This window comes from Clarias gariepinus, chromosome 27 (assembly GCF_024256425.1).
Source record: "Clarias gariepinus isolate MV-2021 ecotype Netherlands chromosome 27, CGAR_prim_01v2, whole genome shotgun sequence".
Taxonomy (NCBI): Eukaryota; Metazoa; Chordata; class Actinopteri; order Siluriformes; family Clariidae; genus Clarias; species Clarias gariepinus.
The window spans coordinates 3262763-3287121 of record NC_071126.1 but is presented as its reverse complement, the minus strand read 5'-3'; the positions used below and the strand labels follow the sequence as shown (position 1 = coordinate 3287121).

At 39.4% G+C, this 24359-nt stretch overlaps 1 protein-coding gene across 2 annotated transcripts in view; it reads right to left on the bottom strand.

The window, feature by feature from the left end:
* Positions 1-21301, bottom strand: part of ralgps2 (Ral GEF with PH domain and SH3 binding motif 2) — a 100357-nt gene extending 79056 nt beyond the window's left edge. For both annotated transcript variants that reach the window (XM_053488529.1, XM_053488530.1), the window contains exon 1: positions 21144-21301. The gene's annotated coding sequence lies outside the window, so the exon portion shown is untranslated. The remainder of the gene's footprint in view (positions 1-21143) is intronic.
* Positions 21302-24359: the final 3058 nt, after the last annotated feature.

Genomic DNA, 24359 nt, shown 5'->3' with positions numbered 1-24359 from the left:
ATGGATTCCAGAGTGATTTATCTTTTCGTTCACTTTATTTTTTTAAACCGAGTGCGCACTCAATCACTAACTGGCTCATACAGAACGATTTGGATTAGTTGGTGTAAATATGTGCACACTATACAATCTTTCCCAAATTCAGCTTTTTCACAAAACCGATTTTTTTTAGTCATTGTAACAACACATAACTGAATATATATTTTCCCCTCTCTCTAATATTTATACTGTGCAGGAATCTTAAATGTCTGGTCTTTAACTATATGGGTACGATGAACCTATAGAAGCAACATCATCATTCTGTTAACACACTGCCCTCAAAAACCTAACAAGGTAGTCTCTAAGCCCCAGAATTCCTCATCACTCTAGAGTTCCCCCCTCTCTTCTTCGTCTCCTCCACTTAATGCTTAACTCAAATCCACTGCTTAAAAAGCTTGTGTCTGGGTTATCCAGGATGACAGCTGGTCCTGAACTCTGTGTCGCTTGTTTTTCTTCTTCTTTGCACTTGTGTGACCTATCCTTCCCCCCCCCCCTCTCCTTCTCCTCCCCCTCTGTATACTTCCTCTCCAAAATACACAAACTCCCAAGGTTTCGCCCCTACACCTCCATTCGAGCATGTGTTTGTGTATGTAACTCTCTCTGAGATCTGCAGTCCCCAGGAGAGATGATAAAACGCCCAATTACACAAGAGCAGGTGCCAAAACAAGACCCAAAAGGAACTCGTTAAGCACGACGGATGAGAAAGCCAGGCTTACTAAAGGCAGGACCGGCTAAGCCCAACGTGCCAGTACAGAGGCGTTTTAAGATCATTATGTGTCGCTAGACATTTGCCTGGGATTTTCTATTTTAATACATCACGAAAGATGATGCAATCATCCAGAACTGACGACAGAGCATTTGCGCTATTTCAGGATTAATGAGAGTAGGAGAGGGTGTAATATCAGCTGTGCAGTCAGGAACTCTGGCAATAGCAGACAATCGGGTGGATCACAGATTTTATTAATGCAATTCTGCGTATTATATAATATATATATATTGTATAATATCAATATTAATGTACATAAATATACAGCATCAGTCAAAAGTTTGGATACAACTTGTAAATTAACGTTTATTGTTTTGGGATTTCATTTTTTTTTATTCTAGAGCAATACTGGATTATTTTTTTTTTATATTATTTGAAGACACAAAGGACGGCTATTCTGGACATGTGGACAGATCTGTAACCTCTTTTGCAAAACCAGATTTTTATATAATCTTTGATTTAATCCTTTTACAATCCATTTGTTTAAGCAGAAAAAGCAGGAGAGCACAGGAAAGAGGGAGAGAGAGAGAGAGAGAGAGAGAGAGAGAGAGAGAGACGGGGCGAAGCAAAGAGCTTTTTAATCACTTTTTAATTAAAATCACCATCAAAATTATGTAAGTGTTAGATTTGATGCTGTCTTTTTAATCCTTTTGAGGAGAAATCGTCCCATTCTTGTTGAGAGATGAAAAAACAAAAAAAAAAAACATTACGTCAGTCTCGTGATAAATTCACAAGCTCATATTATCCAAACAAACTGTGGATGGTACCATTATGTGTCGCGGAGCCAAATAGTGGATCGTTTCCTGTAACTTCACTGTCTGTTGTGTGTTAGTCCTACTTATTGTACAGGTCAAGGTTTCTTTTCACATTGTCCATGACCTTTATTCAGGCAATACAGAGTGGAGAGTAAACATGTCACCAAAATAGAACAAACACAATGCACTGAATAAATTCATGATCATTTCATAAATAAATAACAGGGTAACTATCTATGCTTGAGCAGTGATTACGTCAGGGCATTCAGCACCCAGTGACACACAGTGTGGGAACACATGGGTGTGACGAGCGGTTATGGCCCCACTCGAGCTACCCTTTAAAACAAGTCAATAGAAGAAGGATTTGCAAACATCCCAAAGCAGAGTGCCGGGTCATGGCCATGTTACTGGTAGAATAATATCAAGATGGAAAGTCTGTTGGTCATATCAATAAAAGCAGACAATCTTATACAAGAGGTGGAGTCATAGGTCTTAAATGTAGTGTCAAGATTAGTGAAACCGTGCCTTTTCGATCCAAAACAGTAAGCTTTAAAACCATGCAACTAAACCACTATGCATCACCATGACAATATAACTAAGAGAAAGCATTATATAATAGACTGTAACAGCATTAAGTGTTAACTATATGCATCATTCTGCGTCAAATGTCTTCCAAAAACTTTAATTACACAAACTGTCAGCTGCTGCATGTGTGAAAGTGGGTCCTAATGATCCGCAGTACTGAGGAGAGAACATGGCCAAAAAAAAGAGCCATATTCAACACTCTGACTCCTTAATAACTGCTTGTATGTCGTTCCAAATCGCCTTTGTACCAACCATCTCCTTTTATTTATGGCTGCAATGCAAACTAGCTCCTAACCCAAGGCTGAATTCCAAATAGTCGCTCTCCAACCCCGATAAAGGGCACTCCTTAGGGTGTGACGAGTAGGGTTGGGTACCGAAAACCGGTGCCAATATGGCACCGGTACCTAAATAACCAGTATGTACCGGACCAAAACAGAACGCAAATTTCGGTGCCACTTAAATGCCTGAACTGTCCACTGAATGACGCAGTTGTAATAAGCATCAGATTCATCAACACACATGATCGCTAGTAAAATTTATTCTGCATTCATGTGGTGTCAGGAATGATCGGAAAAATTTATTATTTCTTAATTATAAAAATTTCGAAAACTTGAGAAAGCTTTGATAATATAAATCCAAAACATTGTTGAAGTAATGTTACTGTCCATTTTATTTTGGTAGATTAAAAGTTTATTAGATTAGAATAAAAAATTAAAAGCACAAATCATCAGGAAATGAGAGACCACCCGAGATGAGCGTAAATGCAGCAACTAACGTTACACTCACACTGACGGCAGCAGGCGGTCTCCCGCTCTCTTAGCTTGCTAAGCTAAACACCTTTTGTTAAAATGCCTAAAACTAAACGGTTGAAAGTGTGGCGCCAATGTTTTACAGCAGTTGCGTGTAAAGGGGGAAACACGTCAAATCTTCAAGGGAGGGCAGACTGAATGAACTTAAAAGCAGAGAGATGCACCGTGTTTGAGAGTTTGCGGACAACAGTTGGCACTATCGGTGTGGGCGACCCCAGCCCCAGTCATACCAACCGTAGCAAAAAGGAGTCCATGATTATGATCCCGACAGCTGCCTTTCCGCAGGTTAGTCGTAGGCTAATGTAATGTTAACGGCAAAATGCAAATCTTGCATTCATGCTAACAAATGGTCAAACGATTTGTAAAATACTAATGTGACAGATTCTGTGTATAATTATGGCTTTCCAGCTAGTACTAGTAGTACTACAACAGTGACCCCATTTACCATTGGAAAGAGGGCTTATTTGACTTTTTTGTTTTAAAAGTATCGATTTGGCCCCGAAAAAAACCCCAAACGATACCCAACCATAGTGACGAGGGACTGTACACCCTACATAGTGCACTAGCTTCCCATTTATTTCGGAACCCTGAAGTCAAAGCAGCTGATAATCTGTGCACAGATAAACAGCATACTCTGGAACAGATTTAAATATATATTGTGATTTTGTCTTTGAAAGCAAAATCTTAATATACATTGAAATCGGTTCCAGAGTATCCTGTATACGTTCTTCAAACTGATTCGTGCACGGTTCCCGAGCCTGAGATGATTGTTTTCTCAATGATTCAAATTACTCAGCAATGATCCCTAATGTGAAAAGAACTTAAAAGAACCAGGCAACTACCTGCACGGTTTATCGATCTTAATTCATGCCACTGTCACTTACATGACAGACTTTAAAGAAAGTCTCCAGTGTTCAGTAACCACACAGCCACAGCAGGGGGAAAAATTCTGCCTGGCGGAACTTTAACTCACACTTGTAGTCCATAATCACACAGACCTGGCACTGGCAACCTATTGAGTCACGCAACTTTCCATTGTTATTTAAATACTTTAAGTATTTTCCAATGTTTAGGTAACTGTAAGGAGTACAAGTTCGGCCGACTGAGACAAATCAGATGATGAATTATTGTGTGTTGTTGAATCGAAAATGATAATGCCTAAAAAAAAAAATCGAATTAGTTGTCTACTCATGATTCACAGTTCTTGTTTATAATAGAGAATACGCCACATATCCTTTGTTAATAGGCAGAACTTTCTGACTCACCCGGTTAAAACTGCACAGAGCTGTAAAGTGTTGCAGAAGTGCAGTGACGGGAATGCACCATGTGAGCCAAATTTGTTTTTTCTGTTGTTTGCTGTCACACAAGTCATCAGGGCAATGCGTTTAAATGAGCAAGAGAGCAAGCAGGCAAGCGAGTGAGTGGTTTATGGCAAAGCAGAACTAAAAGCTGCTACTCCAGACGTCTTAAGCCCAGCACCAAAAACGCCAAAAAACAGACTTTTACTTGAATGTCCTCAAAAAAAAAAGAACCCGATGCACATAATACAATACATCAAATATTAATAAATTAATGACAAATACACACCTGAGCACTCGTGCATCAATCTAGTGATTAGTACACAGTTTCATCAGGAGGCATTTTTACTAATATTTGTGCAAGTTAAGCACTACTAATAAAATCATACTTTTTTTTTTTATTAATAAAATGCAGAATAATCATGCTTTGCATCGCTTTATCATAAACATTAGAACCCAGTGAAACCGTCTGACCCATGCACTTCGCTCGGTTTTACTCGATTCTTTAAACAACATCAGAACAATGTTCCATTATGAGAGACTTGCGTGTGTGTGCAGCAACAGCTGTGACTGAACAAACAGCTGCATCACTTCTCTGACCCTTGGCCCTTCCTCCCTCCCTCACTCACTCCCTTCCTCCTCTGTTGCTCTCATCTCCTCACTGGGGTTGGAAAGGAATTTCATACAAGGGTTAGTTTTTTTTTTTTTGTATTAAACAGTGTTTAATAAACTTTAGAATAAACCTTCTGAGAACAGATTGAAAAGCCATCTCGCTCCATGTTGCACTGTGTATGATGGTGTGTGTGTGTGTGCACGAGTTATCACTAACTTTAGCCTGCCACCTCATTGCTAGGCAACCTGATCAAAAATGTCTCATTCCATAAGGTTGCAGGAATGTTTGAAGATCACCATATCAGACCAGAAGCCACTCACGTCAATGCGCTTTTTACATGATTTAACACAGCTACACAACTGGCTTACATTGCTATTAGGGATCATTCCATACAATATTATCATGATATCTAGGTGCCGATTTCCTTTTCTATTGTCATCACAATATATATATATATAAATATCCCAATTTTTTTTTTTTAATTGTGTTATAATTCGAAACAAACTTGGCAAATAATTCGATGCTGTGCTGCCTGTCAATGTGTGACTAGTTTAGAGTGCACCACCTGTAGGATTATAAAGGAGCTGTAACATCATTATTCAATTGAAATGCAATTATGAATTAAAAAATCTATTTAAATATTGGGCAATATATGAATCGCCACATGAAAGAATCACATCTCTAAGTGCAATCGGTTTCAGTGCCATGGATTCGTCCAAGGTCGGAAGCTGTATCTTAACCCAGGGGCTTTTTATATTATGACAGGCTCTGACCTGATTCTCTGTGTCCACTGTAAAAGGTTTATACCGGGTTCAGTTAAACAACAGCAGAAGTTGTCCCCTCGCACCAAAGGACAGTTATGGAAATGAAACAGTGAGCTGTTTTTTGTCACCGAGACGATTAATAACACAGAAGCTATAACGGCAGCGTACTGGTGCACGTTCTGCACAGACACTCTGCAGCCTTTAACCAGGCATCCCGACATACTAAAATTAGACCGGAATGGGGGTCGGCCTTTGTGGCCTGTCCGTCTTCTGCATACGAAAAATACAGACTCAGAAATGGAAACTCCCAGAATCTCTTAAACCCCACCAACTCATTCCAGTCACAGCACCTGACACGGAACGCCCAGAACAGAAAGTCTATAGAGCAGGGGGTCAAGACATTCAGTGGGGGGACAAAAAAAAAAGGGGGGTACGACAAAACAAAGGGCAAGAAAAAGGAAAGGAAAAACAACAAGGAGTAGAATAATAAGATGATGACAAAAGAAAAGCAAAAGAAAGAAAAATGACAAAAAGGGGGCAAAAATAGAAATACAATAATAGGAAAAAGAAGAGGAGCAAGGGGAAGAAAAACATCAACAAGAGGAAGAAGAAAAAAAACAACAAAGACAAAGAAAGAAACCAAAAAAATAAATAAAACAGAATCGTTTCCATCCTACAAAATCTGCTTTTCTCATGTCAATCGCTCCGCTTAAACTGCGTACAAAAACACAGGAGGGAGTTTCCAGATTGTGTTTGCACTCCTGACCTGATGGTGTGTTAGACTACGGGCACTGACAGGTGACTGCTGTTCATAGCTCAACACTGACGTCTGAGTGACTCATAAAAAGACAGGCCAATATGGTGGCCCACCTGTGACCGAAAAAATCCCTCCGTGTTCGTGCCGAGCAATTGCTAGAAGATCTCAGTCCCAGGTTTCCCAGGGCTGCCAACAAATGTGTGCAACTGCTACAATCCATCGTCTATCGGCAGAACTCTTCACACTACACTCGGTGCTACCTCTATTGATGCATAGGGTAGAATTTAACTGATTGATATGTATAATAAAAAAAACATAAAAAAAAACACTTAAGTAAAAATGCATTGTTTAAAAAAAAAAAAACAGTAGAAATGACCGCTATGTTTAATAGTAAAAGTAAGATGTCCTTACGATAACTCAACAGCAGTGGGTCATAAGAAAACCACTAATAATCAAAAATTGATACGGAGCATAAAGATTAGACTTTAGAAGATTAGAAAAAGGTCATGTGGTCCGATGACTTCAGATTGACCCTTTTCCAGAGCCAGCACTCGAATGTCCTTTTAAGAAAGTTAAAACAAATGCTGTATACACAGTTTATATGAGGTTTGTGCAGTTACATACACACATAGGCCTCATTACATACACTGTCCTGAATCGACTAACACGAGTAAAACCAAATCGCAGCTCATTGCTCAGACGAACAGTGACAGGCTTTCGATAACCCGTGCTGGTTCACTGCTCGTTCGGTTCCCTCATTCATACTGTAGGAAATCCATTTATAAGATAAATAATCCACACCTAAGCTGTGTATAATCGCTAAGATCTCCTTGCTGTGGTGTTCACAGGTTCATATAAGGCAGATCGTCTCCCTGTGTAGACTCAGGCTTTTATTTCAGGGAATCTCTCACTACTGACCAAATGAAAATCCTCCCTTATGGAGCGTACAAAATGAACAGCAGAGACATATGGATGAGCATTTTAACTGCGTCTAATTTGCAGTATTTTAAAAACAATGTGTTTGTTAAGGAAATGTTCAACCTTAGAATCAATTCTGAATCAAAAAAGATCAATTCATTGCATAATCAGTTTAAACACCAGAATTGACATGATACAGCGTCAGTCAAACTATCCAAGACTCTCTAGTTAAACTAATACTCAAATTGCTGAATTCAAACATACAAATGTACAACTTGAGTCAGCGCTGTGAACTCTGACTGGCTTCCTTACATTAGAAACTCTCAGAAGATTTGCATTTCTACAACATTAGGGGAGATTATTTTTCTCTCATCTTCTCTGGTACTTGGCAGACGGCCGGGTCTCATCATTGAAAATCCTTAAACACAAGGACCATATGCATGAATACACACTTTATCATGTGACCAAGGGCCATAAGGTTGAACAGTCTGATAGTGATGAGTAAATTTGTCTTGTATATGGCTAGGAACAGGAGATACTATAAGCCCGTGAGCCTGACATTTGTCTTTATTATCTTAGAAATAATATTTGATCGTTTTAATGCTGTGTCTGATGCTGTTATCTCTGGATGTTCTACTTCAGATAAGCTAGGATCACGTTTCGAGATGTAGGCATGGGGAAGGACAGAAACGCCTGTATCAGTACAGCAATGTGAAACATGCAAAGAATTATTTTGGCAGAATTAATAAAAAGGAGCACAGTGCCTAGGATCTTCTGCTGAAACACAGACTCCTAAAGGTATATGAGAGGCATTTCAATCACACCAAGACTTATGAAAATGTGAATAGAGGTGTATAAGTGATTGACATTTACAAAAGACTTCAAGAACAGTACTGCGATGAGACCCTTAGCATCAATAAAACATTTGAAAGGTGCGAACATTTTAAAGAAGGCTGTACGTCCATGAATGACAATCACTTAAAGGAGTTCCTGGGAGACCGGCATTTCAAAACTTTATACCTTAATGTTCTCAAAAAGAGCATTAGTGAGTAGACAGAGAATAAAAGGTAGTTTCATAACCATGTTTTGTTAGTTATTCTGAGCAAATGAAAGTCCGGTTTGACTTTAACTTTCCTCGTACATATGAGTAACCACTGCTGCAAGATTTTTCCAAGTCTTTCCAGTAATATGGTGAGTAACTACATAAATTTCACTTATACTTCCAGCATGTCAAAGTAAAAAAAAAAAGAAAGAGTCAATATCTGAAAAAGAAAAACTGATTGAGAATTAAATCAGTTAGATGGTTAGAGAGGTATTTCTATGCTCACTGAGCATAAGCAAGATCAGAAGGACTGTTGTAAAAAACTAAAGCATGGGTCTTTTGAGGTTTGTTTCTCAGAAGCGATGCCTTTAATTTGTTGCCTCCATGGCCATAAGTAGAGTGCTGAGAGATGCGTCGTAAAACACAGGGAGAGGACAGCCCAACTACAATAACGCAAACGCACACACAAAAAAACAGAGATGGGGAAAAGAGATCTTAGATACGTTGCATTTTTCTAGACACAACATTTTTTTAAATCTAGCAGCAAAATCTAGAATGGAAAGGGATCTAAAAGAAGCGGACATATAATCCAATCATTACCTAGCCCATGCAGCTCTTGTGTTCCGCCCGGTCCAAGGTTTTGGTAGTCCAAAACGCTTTGAATTGATTTAATGACTAATGAAAATGAATTATATTAAAGCTTCATCCTTATAAAATTGTACTGCTGTCGCCAAGTCACTGACCAACATTTTCAGTTAAAGATCCTCAAGTATGACTAGTGTGTTTTTCTCTCCGTGCATTTAACTGTCAGGTGACTGCATATTTTTTTGCTTGCAGGAAGCTCAGGAGCATACTTATTTTGATTGGTTTTACCAGTTTTTCCCCTTTGATTTGGAACAAGCAGCAGCCTACAGTTACAGCTCAACATGAAGTTTAAATATAGCTATATACATTTTTTTTGGTGCTGGAAGGGAAAAAGGAAACTGCTGGAGACTGCTGTATCTATAGCATCCTCGTCTGCCAGGAAGCTGTAGATATACAACCAAGTCCGGACCAACAATCGGACTGCACCACCGGGGTGAGGAATAAAGCTGTATGTATCTAACTCGTACATCAAAGCGAAGCTGTGTGTTTAAATCAAATATGTAATTTGATTCATCTTTTGTTGTTCAATACAATTAATTCAAGGAAGTTTTACATTCAGAACCGAGTCAATTATTAAAAATTATTTAGCAAACCATAGTTTGAAATTCCATTGCCAACTTTTGCAAAAAACACAAAGCACTTGATCCTTCTGGGAATGCTTTACTAGAATGATATTTTGAATAATATATCGCTTCTTGTGAGTTTATGTATGGTTGGTTTATCGCTTTGGATGGGATCATGACATTAATATTAGTTTTAAAACATGAAAATCATAATGGTCAAAAATCTAATCAAGTTGATGGTCTACTTATGATGCACAGTTCTATTTTAAAGTCTGACCAGTTCCTAGTCAGGAACTCAGGATGGTCTCGGGAAGGTCAGACATCCCAGTCAAAAGGCAAGTTAAATGCAGCATTACAAATGAAATTGGTGAGAAAGTAAAAACAGGAAGACGAGGCAGCACAAGGACAGTCCAAGTTAACCGTCTCAAAAAGGCCAACTGCAGTAAGGGAGGTGATACTCGGAGCAGAGTAGTGTGACTTACCCCCAGGCTAGTGCACAGAAAAAAAGAAAAAGGGAGAGAGAGAGGAATTATCAAAAAGCTCCAGAAAGTATGCTGGCCGCCAATCCTGTAATGTCCCTAACCAAGACTCTTCAACCAATATCATTTAAAAATATTATCAAGATTGGTAAATCATAGGCAGACGTCAATCTGATTTAATTCGATTTTGATTTTCAATTCAACACATTCTCGCTTAGTTTTACAGTTTGATTTATTTCAAAGCAGCTATATTTCTTTTCTATAGGCGTTTTAAAGTATTAAAAACACCCAAAGACTTTAACTAAACACTGAAATGTTGGTGTTTATATTTCATATGTTTTTTCCTGCCCATCTTCTGTTCCACACTCCAGTCCAGTAGGTGTCAATATTGCACAAAATCAGTCGAGCCGTCTATGAAAAAAGGTCAGCGAGAACAAACTGTATGCTGAGGAAGACTGTGATAAACTCAAAAAAACTAACGAGTCATTAATGTTCACCTGATGACTGGCAACAGCCTCACTGCTAGTGGCTAATGCTAATTTGTTGTGTCGCATCAATACATAGCAGCAGTTTTAAGAAAAATCCAATGGGCAGTGCTAGAACACCTCCCGTAACAGAGACGATGCACACACTTGTGATTTTTGTAGGCTGTATGTGTGTTGTGTGTGTGTTTCAAAGTAAAATGGACAGCTCCGAGTGGCGCAGTGGTAAAGTGCTCGACCTATCATCCGGAGATCGCTGGTTCGAACCCCAGGTGATGCTGTAACCTCTCACAGCCGGAGGTCTAGAGAGAGCTGATTGGCCGAGCTGTCTCAGAGGGAAGGGATGAGAGGTACTTTGTGCTCCCACAAAAATAAAATTTTACTAGTAAGAAAAAAAAAAAGAAAAAAAAAGTTTTTATTGCCATTGGCTATCGTCCAAATGATTATGTAATACATCGGCATACAATGTAATCTGTTCCAAAGGCGAGTGCTTAAGACAAAATTTGCTATTGCGAAATGCTTTTCCTCCCCATATGAACTAATGTAAACGCAGATAATCCGTCCCCAAAATATTACCAAACATTACCAATTTTCAACACTATAAACAGATTTTTAAATAAAAACAATCAAAACATTCAGAAAAAAAATCCTTAACCTTAATTCATGATTCATCTTGGCATTGCCTGCTTTAAAAACAGAACTGAAAGTGTCTCTTTTCCGTTTTCCTCTTGCTATCGTTCTTTACCAAATCTTGCACCTGGGTCGCTCACACGCCAAAAATGCGTCGTATGCCAAGACAATTTTCTTGCTAAATTTTAGTTCTTAAGGCAAAAAATTCACAAGGCGTGGCGTTCTTATGCCAAGATACCAGTCCACTTTAAACATGAGTATCAGTATCGACAAAAATGCAATCGGTGCCTCCTTACAGATCGACTTTTTACAGCCATGCTAAAGAGATAAGCATCTCAAAAGGCAACTCCAGTTTGAAGCAGATTCTAAAAACAGGAATCTGAGGCTACTGGGCAATTTTAGGACCAGATGAGGATGTCCTCTCGATCACTCCTCCTGGACACAAGACATTTATTTCTGAAAATTTGCTCAATTTATTCACAACAAGTATTTATTTTTTCCCTTAATCAAATTAGCATAAGAGTTGAGGTACAAACTGTTCGCCGCAGCATGTGATACTTAAAACGCTACGGAACGAGACGTTCCTATTTCAAGTACTGCTGTGCATCAAAGTCAACTATTCTTAGTTCCAACTGTTTCTCCTGAAGCTAATGAGCATTAACAAATCACAGCAGGGGAACCGACAAAAAAAAAAAAAAAAAAACTGAGTGCAAGCTGCAGTGTTTAAGCAAGTCCTCAGATGTCCAGGCCAAAAACACACCCACCTATGAGCAGCTGCAAAGTGTGCGAGTGCATGCTGAGAAAGAAAAACGCACGTTCTTAAATTCTCAGAGGTCGCCCGGGCCGTGCTGGAGGAGTCACGCGAGCATGATCCTTTAACAACAAATCTATCTTTCTGCATGTAACCTTCTCAGTGCACACAGCATACAGTTGTGTAGTTGCTTTCTCTACTTTTCTGCCGCTGTCCTATTTAAAGATAATCAAGCAATGCATACAGTACATGGGTGCGGGTTCTCTTGCTGAAAGGGTTCATCAGATTACCTAGAAATCCCTCAACTACGAGCGCTACTCCCACACTCCAACAACATCAGCTGATGGGGTTTTTATAGAGTTTTCACACATGGGCACACCCACACAGAGAGAGACGCCTTCTGAGAGAGAGAGAGAAACACAGATACACACACTCAGAGTGACACACCATGAAAAAAGGGAGACAAAAACTCAGAGAGAGACTCAAAAAAGGGACACACTCCGGGAAGAGAGACGCATGCACATACTCGGAGACAGACACAATCACAAAGAGACAAGAAGACACATGCTCGCAGGCACAGAGAGAGAGAGAGAGAGAGAGAGAGAGAGAGACACGCATGCGCAGAGAAAGAGAGACACGCACGCACAGAATTAGAGGAACATGCGCTCAGAGAGAAAAAGAGAGAAAGAAAGAAAGAAAGAGACACATGCTTACAGAAAGAGAGAGAGACACTCTCTGAAAGACACTGAAATAAGAAGGCAGAGAGAGCGTATGAGACATTCACAGAGTGAAAGAGAGAAACTCACATGCAGAGACATCTGGGGAGAGATTAACTTAGAAAGAATCGGTCAGAAAGTCAGTGAGTCAATCAGAGGCACACATCCAAATATGCATATATACACACACACACACACACACACACACACACACACACACAGGGACAGAAAGAGAGCGAGAGAGAATGAGACTCACACAGAGAGACAATATTTAAGAGACTACAGCTCTTGAATGTCAATTAATCAAGAAAAGTGCTTCACAGCATTAAAAAAAGTGATATTAAAAAGGCAATAAGACAGCAAATAAAAAAAACACACAAACGCATAAAACTAAAAATATCAAAAGCCATTCTAAATGTTAATCCTCACCTACAACGTGATGAGCTCTTAACATTTCCCTCACTGTCCCCCGGCTGTTTTTAGCACGTCCGCCCAGAGCGCACGCCTCACGCCACCAACCGACACCGCACTTCATCACTAGAGCTGAATCATGTGGTTTTAATCGTACAGTGACTGGTGGCTATCGGTCAGCCACACTATTCCACTATTTCTTTACAGTGAAAAAAAAATTAAAATCTACTTGTGCTTGTGGCCGTGTCCAAATTAGGCCATTATGAAGGACAAAGACAAAGTCTAATCACTAATACAAAGGCATGCTAGTTGCTCTTGGCTGGTATTTAACACAGCTCAAAGCTCCAGAGTGTCCACGCGACACCCGTATCAGCTGCAGCAGGAAATCTACACAGCAGGATATGATAATGCAGCACTGCACACCACAACTGGCAATCGTGCCATTTGAGCTAGATAAAAAAGTGAGGGGACGCTTCTGTGATTGTCTTTTGTTAGCAACAAGCTGCGTTGCTGATATACTCATGACCTCCGGTGCACTATATTGCCCAAAGTATTCGCTCGTCTGCCTTCACACGCATATGAACTTGACTAACACCCCATTCTTAGTCCATAGGGTTTAATATGATGTTGGCACACCCTCTGCAGCTGTATCAGCTTCAACTCTTCGAGGAAGACTTTCCATAAGGTTTAGGGGGGTGTTTATGGGAATTTTTGACCATTTACACAGAAGTGCATCTGTGAGGTCAGACGCTGATGTTGGACGAGAAGGCCTGGCCCGCAGTCTCCGCTCTAATTCATCCCAAAAGTGTTCTATCGGGTTGAGGTCAGGATTCCCAGTCAAGTTCTTCCACACCAAACTCAAGTCTTAATGGACGTTGCTTTGTGCACTGGTGGGCAGTCATGTTGGAACATCCCCAAATGGTTCCCACAAAGTTAGGAGCATGAAATTGTCCAAAATGTCTCGATAGGCTGAAGCATTAAGAGTTCCTGTCACTAGAACTAAGGAGTCCAACTCCTGAAAAACAACCCCACTACCACCAAACTTTTGGCTCAAAGTCACACAAGTACCGTTCTCCTGGCAACCGCCGACACCAGACTCATCCATCAGATTGCCAGACAGAGAAGCGGAGTTCGTCACTCCAGAGAACACATGTCCCTTGCTCTAGTGTCCAGTGACGGCATGTTTTACACCACAGCTGTTTGGTCATGAAAACCCATTCCATGAAGTTCTCTACGCACTGTTCTTGAGCTAATCTGAAGGCCACAAACTCTGTAGCTATAGACTCGTAAGTACAGAAAGTTGATGAACTCTGTGCACTATGCTTCTCAGCATCCGCTGCCCCGCTCTGTGATTTTACATGGCGCACCACTTCATGGCTGAGTTGCTATCATTAACAATCGCACAATCTTCACAAATGTTTGTAGAAGCTGTCTGCATGCCTAGGTCTTGATTTTATACACCCGTAACCATGGAAGTGATGGAACCACCCGGATTCAATGATTTAGATGAGTGAGTGAATACCTTTTGCAATATATATATATATATATATATATATATATATATATATATATATATATATATATATATATATACACACACACTAGGGGTGGGCGATATAACCAAAATCTTCTATCACGGTAGAAGCAAGTTTCTACCTTGATAACGATCTATATCAAAAATGCATAAATAAAAATTCAAACACAAAGAAACTGTTTTACAAAATATAATTTTATTTAAACTGTGAATTGCTGAGGTTTGCCACATTTTTTTTTACTTTGGCCATATTCGTTTGGATGCTCGGATTTCGGATGATAGAAAAGGTTTGACGTGTTTCCACGACTTGTTGAAACAGTGCACTTGCGTACCTTGCAAATCACATTCGTCTCATTCCTATCACTTTTCTTATACCCAAACCAATTCCACACCACAGACGATGCACCTTTTTTCTTTACAATCTCCTCGTTGTTGGTTTTGTCACATGTAAGCAAACTCACTGCTGCCGCACCATCTTCTTCCATTGTAGAAGTGTATGTGAAGCCAAACACATCAAAAGTGGGACGAAACCGCGGCACCCGATTGAACCAAATATCTGCGCGTCCCAGTGGACAGCGCAGCGCGACTATCTGGACAGCACAGAGATGATCTGGTTTATTCACGCAGCCTGGTGGATCGCGCAGCGCGGACCACCTTGAGCAGCGCTGCTCGAATCACAAACCTGCGCGACCCACTGGTTTTTATTTAAAAACAATTTATTTCAAATGTCAGGACTGTTCAATATTGATACCGCCTTGCCATGCCTGGTTTGTACGTTCTCCTGGTTTGTACGTTCTCCTGGTTTGTACGTGCGCATCACAGCGGGGTAAAATGTATTTTGATGGTCTTTCTACCAGAGTCGTGCAGGTTTGTGATTCGAGCAGCGCTGCTCAAGTTGGTCCGCGCTGCGTGATCCACCGGGTCTGGATATTTGGTCTGCCCACGCCGGCTCAATCGGGTGCCACGGTTTCGTTCCACTTTAGATGTGTTTGGCTTCCCATAGAAGTGAATGTGTATTGCGTGGTTACGTAACGTGCAACGTCACGTGATCTCAACCGCGATTAAGACGATAGACCGAAATCTCCATCGGTTGACAAATTTCTACCGGTTAACCGTGTCTACCGGTATATCGCCCACCCCTAATATATACTGTATTTTTTTTTTTTTATGTATGCATGTTGTGTAGACAGGGTGACTGGTGCTACTCTTTTCCACTGCATGGACATGTTGAACCCAGTTGTATGCTAACTTTATATTAGCTTGTGCCGCTAGAACTGTTGACCTAAAACTTAAACTACAGCAAATGTGCATCTGGTTATCATTAATTATTAATGATTAATCAATTATTAATTGTTGTTTAACTGTCGGTTAACAAAAGTATGAGACATTTGGAATCCTAGTTTATCTTACAAAACAGAACAAGAAATTATTAAACAGATATACGTCTATCTGTTTTAAGGTTAAGGGTTAAACCTGTATGTGTGTTTTGTAGAAAGACTCGATCCCTGTGTCCTAGAGCTGCTTTCAGCACGTGTCACACGAGCCACTAAAAGATTAGAAAGAAGAAACAAATGAGTAATGAATTTTTGTGTTCATGTTTCGGACTTCTTTCAGTAAACTAAAGGCATGTCTGGTTTCTGTACAGTAAGAGCATTTTCATAAAAACAGACTCCCTGCAATAACACTGCTTACTTTACGGACATTGAGATAAGATCCTTTTTTGTGAGATTAATGATGTTTATGCATAGCTTTTTTGCTGTTTAACAAACCAAAATAAATCTCGATGCGATTAAAGCAGTGAAGTAATGGACCGATAAAATTTCATTTTCAAAGTTTATCATTACACCTTTAATAAACGTCTTGCACTATTCATTTATTTGTAATTTGATTGTATGCATTTAACCAGAGTTACAGAACTAAAATCAATCAATACCGCTTTAATAAACATATGTAAAGAAGTTGCCTTTGTGGGAGATTGAACCTTAGGATTTGGAGAGCTCAATGTCTGAAATGACGTGGCCTCAGTATGTTCTATTTTTCTTTCCATGAGCACTCGGGGCTCTGAAGCACAAGTGAACACGCAGAAGACTCTTCAGGCTGTGAAGGCTTCATGGCACAAACTGCACTACAGTTTACAGCACTGATAAAGCTCTGCTGAATAATATTTTCAAGATCACAACATTACATCAACTATATTAATATAAATACATGACAAGGTTTACGCAAATTTTTTCAAGATACTACTGATTACACACACAGACCAAACTATTTGTATATGGTTTGTATACACACACGTATATATATATCGATAGATTTATATTTATATTTTGAGTTACCAGCCTCAGAAATCACTGATTAACATTAACTCGGATCAAGGCTTTACAAAGCATAAGTAACAGAAACATCTCAATATCAACTGTTCAAAAAAGATTACCGTACATTTTGGATGCCTTCAGCATTGGTTTACAATGTACCATGGAATTACATCGTATGCAGATGTATATCTATATGTATCTATACACCCATATACACATATATACACAGTACACATATTATATATACACAGTATAGACTGGCGGTCAGAAGCAAATATTAGACAGTAGTATATACATCAAAGTATATTCACCAAATATTGAGCAACCATATGTATCTATATACTTATATTGCGCTCGTTATTTAAAAGCATATGATTTACTATTAACACTCGCAGAATGGGTGGATCACAAATAGTCTAAATCATTCAGCGTCCTCACACACTCAACAGAACATCCTGTGATTCATTAGAGAACTTGTTTGATAAGTAGGGATGGTCACTACTGGGAACGGCACTGCTTGCCTTCTATGCAGCCACACGGTACCAAATCGTGCATCAGACTCTTCTAGTCTATGTACATATTTTACAAAACATATCAACTTCTCAAACTTAAATAGTCTACACATATACAAACAAAACTTGACCATCACACCCATAGGCGTTTTTTTTTTCTTCTCTAAACTGTTCCCACAACGAGCTCCATTAAAAGCCAGTGCGTTTTAAGGTTGATCTGGAACACCTCAAGAGCCCTGCGCTCCACCCCACTGACGCTGATTGCACCACCAGACCTCCTTACCCAACATCACGGCTTAATCTCGTTTATTCTCTTATAGATGAAGGAACACCAATCCCTCAGCCACGCGCTAAAATCTAGCAGAAAGCCTTCCCAGGAGAGTGTAAGGGGGGGGCATGGGGGAATGACATCCTATACAAGGATATACAGACATAACGCTAAGGTGTCCACATACTTTTGGCTATATGGTGTGGCCTGGGCGAAAAACCTTTTTCGTATGATGGTCCAAAACTACAGGCTAATCCCAAACGGCGTTAAAGCAAATATACATAAAATGACATCGCACATAACAGACCATGCTGTTATAGGAAAACAACAATAATAACCCAAAGCGCGATGCTGTGACAAAGGACAACACAAAGCTAAGTGGATTATAGACAGAGGACAGCTATTATTTTCCCGTAACAGCTCAAAACACTCTCCAGAAACACCACACATGTCTGTTACCACTTCCTCACACATTTTATTCGGTTCTGAAAAACAAAAACCTGAACACGTTTTTCGCTCAATACTGAGACGCAGGATTAGCCTCCTGACCGAGGCGATACAGAAGTCCCGAACAAACACCTTCCTGTACCATTCTGGTAAAATGTCTGTATTACGGGACGAGCCGAAAGGACAACAACATTTTTATATATTTAACATACAAGGGGTGTTCATGTCAAGCCGGGATTTCCAATTGTGGAAAATATCACATGAATATGAATGCAGTTACAAAAGTAAAAACTTCCTTTATTTCTCTATATAATCCCCTGCATCCCTAATGCACTTATTGCGGTGTTTTACTAGTGCTTGGATACCATCAAGGTAGAAAGATCTCTCATTATGTCTGCATCACCCCTGAAACGCTGGCCTCCCAGGAACGTCTTTAATGACCCAGACGTATGGAAATGGCTTGAAGCGAGGTCGTGACTGTACAGGGGACGTAGCAATAACTTCCAGCCGAGTTCCTGTAGAGTCCATGACAGACGCTTCTCTTCTGATAACATGATATAAGGCGAAGATCAGGTGTTACACGTGCTGAATGTTCATGGACATACAAATGTCTTATACAAATCTAAGAGTCTCATCATGGTTCTGTGCTTGATGTCTTTTGTGAATGTCAAACGCTTTTACGTCGTCATTCAGCAGAAATTTAATCACAAATCCTGATTTGAATTGCACGCCCTTCATACATAAAATTTATTTACTGTACATCACTGACGCATCCTAAACATCCAATTAAAAGTTCTCAGCACACGGAAGGGAAAAACAAACAATAAAAAAAAAAAAACGACTACTCTACATCATCATAAACCTTTCATCAACCCTAACATAAATGATAAGGCTCCATTCTACTGAACAGAAGGCTTTCCTCTGCCCAGACAAATAGTTTGCTGGTAAAGAGATTTGGAAACGCTGCCACATTGTGACCCTTAAGACCCTAAAATTTACGGGTTTTGGGGGTGCAAGATGAGTAATAGAACACATCAAGATGTTTTATTTTTTTTTATTTTTGTCTGTCTGTTTTTGCACACATCACGTAAAAACGTCTGAATAAATGGGGTTTACAACACGGTGGTTTTCACAGGTGTATTTGGCCGAGCTTGAGATAACGTATATAACGGCTTTGTTTCATCGCAATCGGACATCAGGAAGAGAAAATATTCTAATTTAAAATGTATGCCCTTATACCATAAAAAAATAATCTACTTTGAAAATAATTAGTTTTTAATCTCAAAATTCAACAGATGCCGCTGTACATTCTTTAATGTGCGCTTATGAGTGTGCAGTTGAAATCTACTTAATAAACGCGATCTCACACCTGCATTCTGCTTCTCAAAAATTTTAGTTCATTCCAGAATTTAACAGATGGTGTTGTACATTTTTTGAAACACGGTTATAAGTGTGCAATTAAATTCCACGCAAGCAAAGTTGCGAGCACATTTAAAAACAAATGAGATGTATCATGTTTCGTTGCTTTACTGCCCCACCAATCAATGCTTTTGACCTGAGAAATTCTCATGTAAGAATCAGGAGGTTTGGAATGGAATTCTCTCTCTCTTACACGCACACACATACATACACACACACCATGCCACTGTTGCTCCAAAACTTATTAGGAATTTCAAAAAGTCTGAAAAACTTGCAAACCAACTGAGAATTAAACATCAATAAGAGCACTGCCGACATGATTAATTCGATATCACTTTGGCTCAAAGACACCACAGGAACGAACATAAACTCTGCCTGTTTTAAAGCATCCTAAGTATAGTATTTAACTCAGACAGGCCAGCATCTCAACAGTGAAAAGATTACCAGGGAATAATGTGGTGATGTGGGTATACAGTTGGAGTTACAGCATGATGGGTTCAGCAGCTTCGCTATTACAGTACGTACAAACTATTCCAGGAAAGCAAAGACAAGAAGTGTACTTAAATTTAATTTAAACAATTCCTGTCTGCCTGCATAATCACTCACTCATCTTCCACACTGCTTTATCCCGTATACAGGGTTGTGTGGATCCCAGGAGACTTGAGTACAACCCTGGACAGGGTGCCAATCCATCACAAAGCATACGCATATACATACACACACATGCTTATTCACATACTACAGGCAATTTCGAAAAAATCAGTTAGTCTAATCTGCATGATTCTGGACAGTAGGAGGAAACCCACAAAGCAAGGGGAGAACATCCAAAGTCCATGCACACAGATCCAAGACAGAAAACGAATCAGGACTCTGGAGGAGCAAGGCGACAGTGCTAACAACTAAGCCAGCACGCCACCCCCCTGCATGATCAAACAACAGACAATGGGGCGAATACAGCCTGTGCAACAATCCGCTGTAAAACTGTTTGTTTGTTTATTGATTCTTACAGACCCTTTGCAGAATATCTGGGTATTAAAGACACAGCTCGAGTACCAAACTTATCATGTCACTGCTCTGGAGTTCTGAGTGCATGCATGCCATCTCTCACAGAGGGCGTGATAGGCCTTCTGCTTTGTGATGTCTTCCTCAAGCTCAAGCCTCATGCACAGGAGTTATTTGAAAGTTAAATTTTAAGGAGTGGTGCCTTAGACACAACATGCACAAAGTTGCATGCATTATTATGTTTATTATTATATGCATATGAACTCTTTCACTGTGTCTCTCTGGGTATTGTTGTCAGGGAACACACACACACACACCCTAAAACCTGGGGAAGGACATTTTGCAGCACTAAACACGTCAACTAAAAGCAGATAGAGCATGCACACTTTAGAGCTAAATGTAAACAAAGCCCATGCCAGACAGCAGACCTGAACAACACCATCTTTACATCTTAGCGTTAATAGGACTATGCAGTAAAACGCGCGCGCCTGGTTCAGTAGGATTAAGGTGGTTTGCTAAGCACTGCTAGCTGCTATATAAGCTAGCTAACGGAATATCACCCCCTCCTTCTCCTGTGCATCAAGGCACAGCTCTGGAAAAAAACAAAACACACACGCAAACTTTACCTCCAGGTCCAGTCGCACCGCACGCGCTCCTACGCTGGATTCAGACACAAACAAATCCTGATACAGCACCGCTCGAGCCCTGGAAACTCAACTCAAGTGCACGCGCAGACGAAGCTGTTTGAACTGCAGCGACAGAAAGTGGGCGGAGCTTCGGGCGTCTTGCTTCTCTCGATCCACGCGCTTCCTGAAGGTGTCGGTGGGTTAGGCGTGCGTGTGCGCGCTTTTATGAAATGCGCGTGCACGCACTTACAACCGCAGTTTTATCTTCATTCTCAAGAGAACATCGCTGACTTCATGCATTGAAAAATAACCTTAAATCTAATATAATTTTAAGGGAAACGCACCCACGAAATAACCCATGAAGCCATGGTTATATCACTGCACTTCACCAAGTGAGTGTTTAAGAGTGAATAACTTTGAGTTTAGCTCCCCCTGCTGGTTGCTGTGATGAACTGCAGACATGCAAGAATTCTGTCTTAAACCTGTTTTGCATAATTACTAGTCAATCCACTCAGTCCATCAACTATCCACACTTTCTTTTTTCTTTTTTTTTTAGAAGTTTCTAAAAATGTTTAAAATACTATTTTATGTTTATCTGTACTATTTTATGTTTATCTAATTTTTTAAACTGTTTTATTTTTATTTTAAATTCTTTTTTATTAGTTTTAATTAGTCTTTTATTTTTAATAAAATTTTAATTAGTTTAAAGTTTTGTTGCAAACTGCATTTATTTTTATTTTAAATGAAATTTAAAAGTTTTTGTTAAAATGTCTTATTGCTATTATCTTTTATTTCATTTCATGTTTATTTTATTTTCTTCTATGTAAAGCACTTTGAATTACAACTGTATATGAAATGTGCTATACAAATAAACTTGCCTTGCCTAAAATATGGGTTCGATAAAAAAAAAAAGTTCTAAGGAAAGTAACTGTGGACATAAAAAAGGCGACAGATTTTGGTGCATACAATTTATCATAGAATCATTGTTTTGAGTCAAAAAATGATCCACCGTCTGGCTGCAGAATGTATTTAAATAAACATTTAGAAAAAGACATATAGAATTTTTTTTTTTTTTATATAATCTAATTGCTTTTCAATAGACTCTGTCCATCTTCCAACAAACTTTCATATTCTCTCATTAAAATATTTTAAGTGGAGCTGTGAGCCTCAAATGCACTGCTGTCTTTACTTTTTCATCAAAATTGAATTTTTGCATGCCGGATTTTTGAAGGTAGCATGCCACCAGAACACCACTGGAGAATCTTAAACCACTTTAACAATTTTTTTGTCTTTAAATTAACAGTTTATGTCTACAATGAGAAAGATTCTTGACACATGCACTTGCTTCATCAGGGATAATGAATAACTACAGTAGATGCCTGTGGGATAGAATATACACTGACTGGCCAGAACAGAAGTCGCTATTTTAAAAAGGTCAAATTATTGACCCGCATCAAGAACTGAAAAAACAATTAAGGAAATTTGAAATTACTGGAATTGGAATAAAAACTGTAGAACACATCATTGAAAACTTTTAAGGACTGGGCTGTACCTTTAACTTTGTGAAAAAAATGTAAAAAAAAATCATAGCTATTTTTAATAGTGATAGTGAGAGCATTTCCATGCACACAAGGTGATGAGAACTCACAGGATTGGGACTAAACAGCTGTGTGTCCGTATGAAACGCTCTTTTTAGTGAGACTCATCATAAAAGCTTTAGTTTGTTTGGAAGCATAAAGATTGGTATTTTAGAGCAATGGTAAAAAGAACACTCCATGCTTCTTTTACTTTGTTCAAATCACAAGTGGTGCATCCATTTTTGCTCATACCGCAGTTACAGATGAACTGTTGTGACAAGTTCACACCTGCACAGCAGTGACTGGGGAGACAGTAGCGCTGAACGGAAACCGCTGATAAGACAGTGGTTTCCGTTCAACAGAAGTTTTAATATAACCGGAGTGCGGATAATTTTTGACTCACACTCCTATGTACTTCTTGCATGTCTGTTTACAGTACACGTTCCCAACCTTGTTCTTGGAGAACTTCCTGTCTTGAACATTTCAGTGAGCTTGCTGCCTCCAACACACCGACTAAACCACAGCGATGTACTAAAAATTTACTGATGAGTTAATTCAGTATGCTGGGAGCATCGAAAAATAAGATGTCTCCCGGAGGGTTCTCCAAAACCAGTTTCGGCAACCTCTGGGATAGAACAGTGGAAATGGATGAGCTTGGGTTACTATAAGTGTCACGTTTCACATGTTGTCAAAGTGTTCACACAAGTTACTTCTGGGTTTTCTGATTTTAAATTCAAATTCAAGACCGCCTGGAGTCAGGTCAAGACTCCTGACCTCTGGCTTGAGAAGACATCATGTCTCCAGAACAGCACAGAATTTTATATAGTTTTGACTATAATTTGTTTGTCTTTAATTTAGCAGTTTTTATCAGTTTTTAAGGAGTGACAAAGATTCTCACACTTACCCACACTCTTACTTCAGAGGTGGGAATGAGTGGGGATGGAATATATAGTATACAGTCTGGCCAAAACAAATTCACTGTTTCAGAAGGTTCAAAATTTTAGAATTTATTGGAATTAAAGAAATCGCTTAAATTGCAATGAAATGCATGGTACAAAAGTGTAGAAATCATGGACACGTCATGAGAACTCACAGGACTGGGATTAGACAGCTGTGTTTCCAGAAGAAAACCACTTATTAATGAGACTTATCAGGAAAAAAAAAACACTTATATAACTGATAGGCATCGTAAAGCTTGAACTCTGGAGCAATGGAAAGAGTCACGTAGTCTGATGAGTCCAGAAAAACCCTATTCCTGAACGCTGGGCACGTCTGAGATAAAAGGGAAGCATATAAAGTGATATATCCATCATGCGTAGTGGACATTGTACTCTGGAGGCAGTGTGATCAGCATGATCTGGGCTTGCTTTAGTTTGTCAGGTCTAGGCTCAGCAACTTTATGTGGGAATAAAAAGAAGTCAGCTGACGACCTGAATGTACTGAATGACCAGGGTATATCGTCTATGGAGTCTTCCTGCCCTGATAGCACGGACATGTAGGACTCAATAGGACTCAAACTGTGAAAGTCTGGTTCAGGGAGGTTGAGGAATCTATCTTTCTGGTATAAAGCAGACTAAATGAGCCTGTAGTCACCAGAAAACAAGCAAGTTATTAAGAAAGCTGTATTAGTTTCATTTGA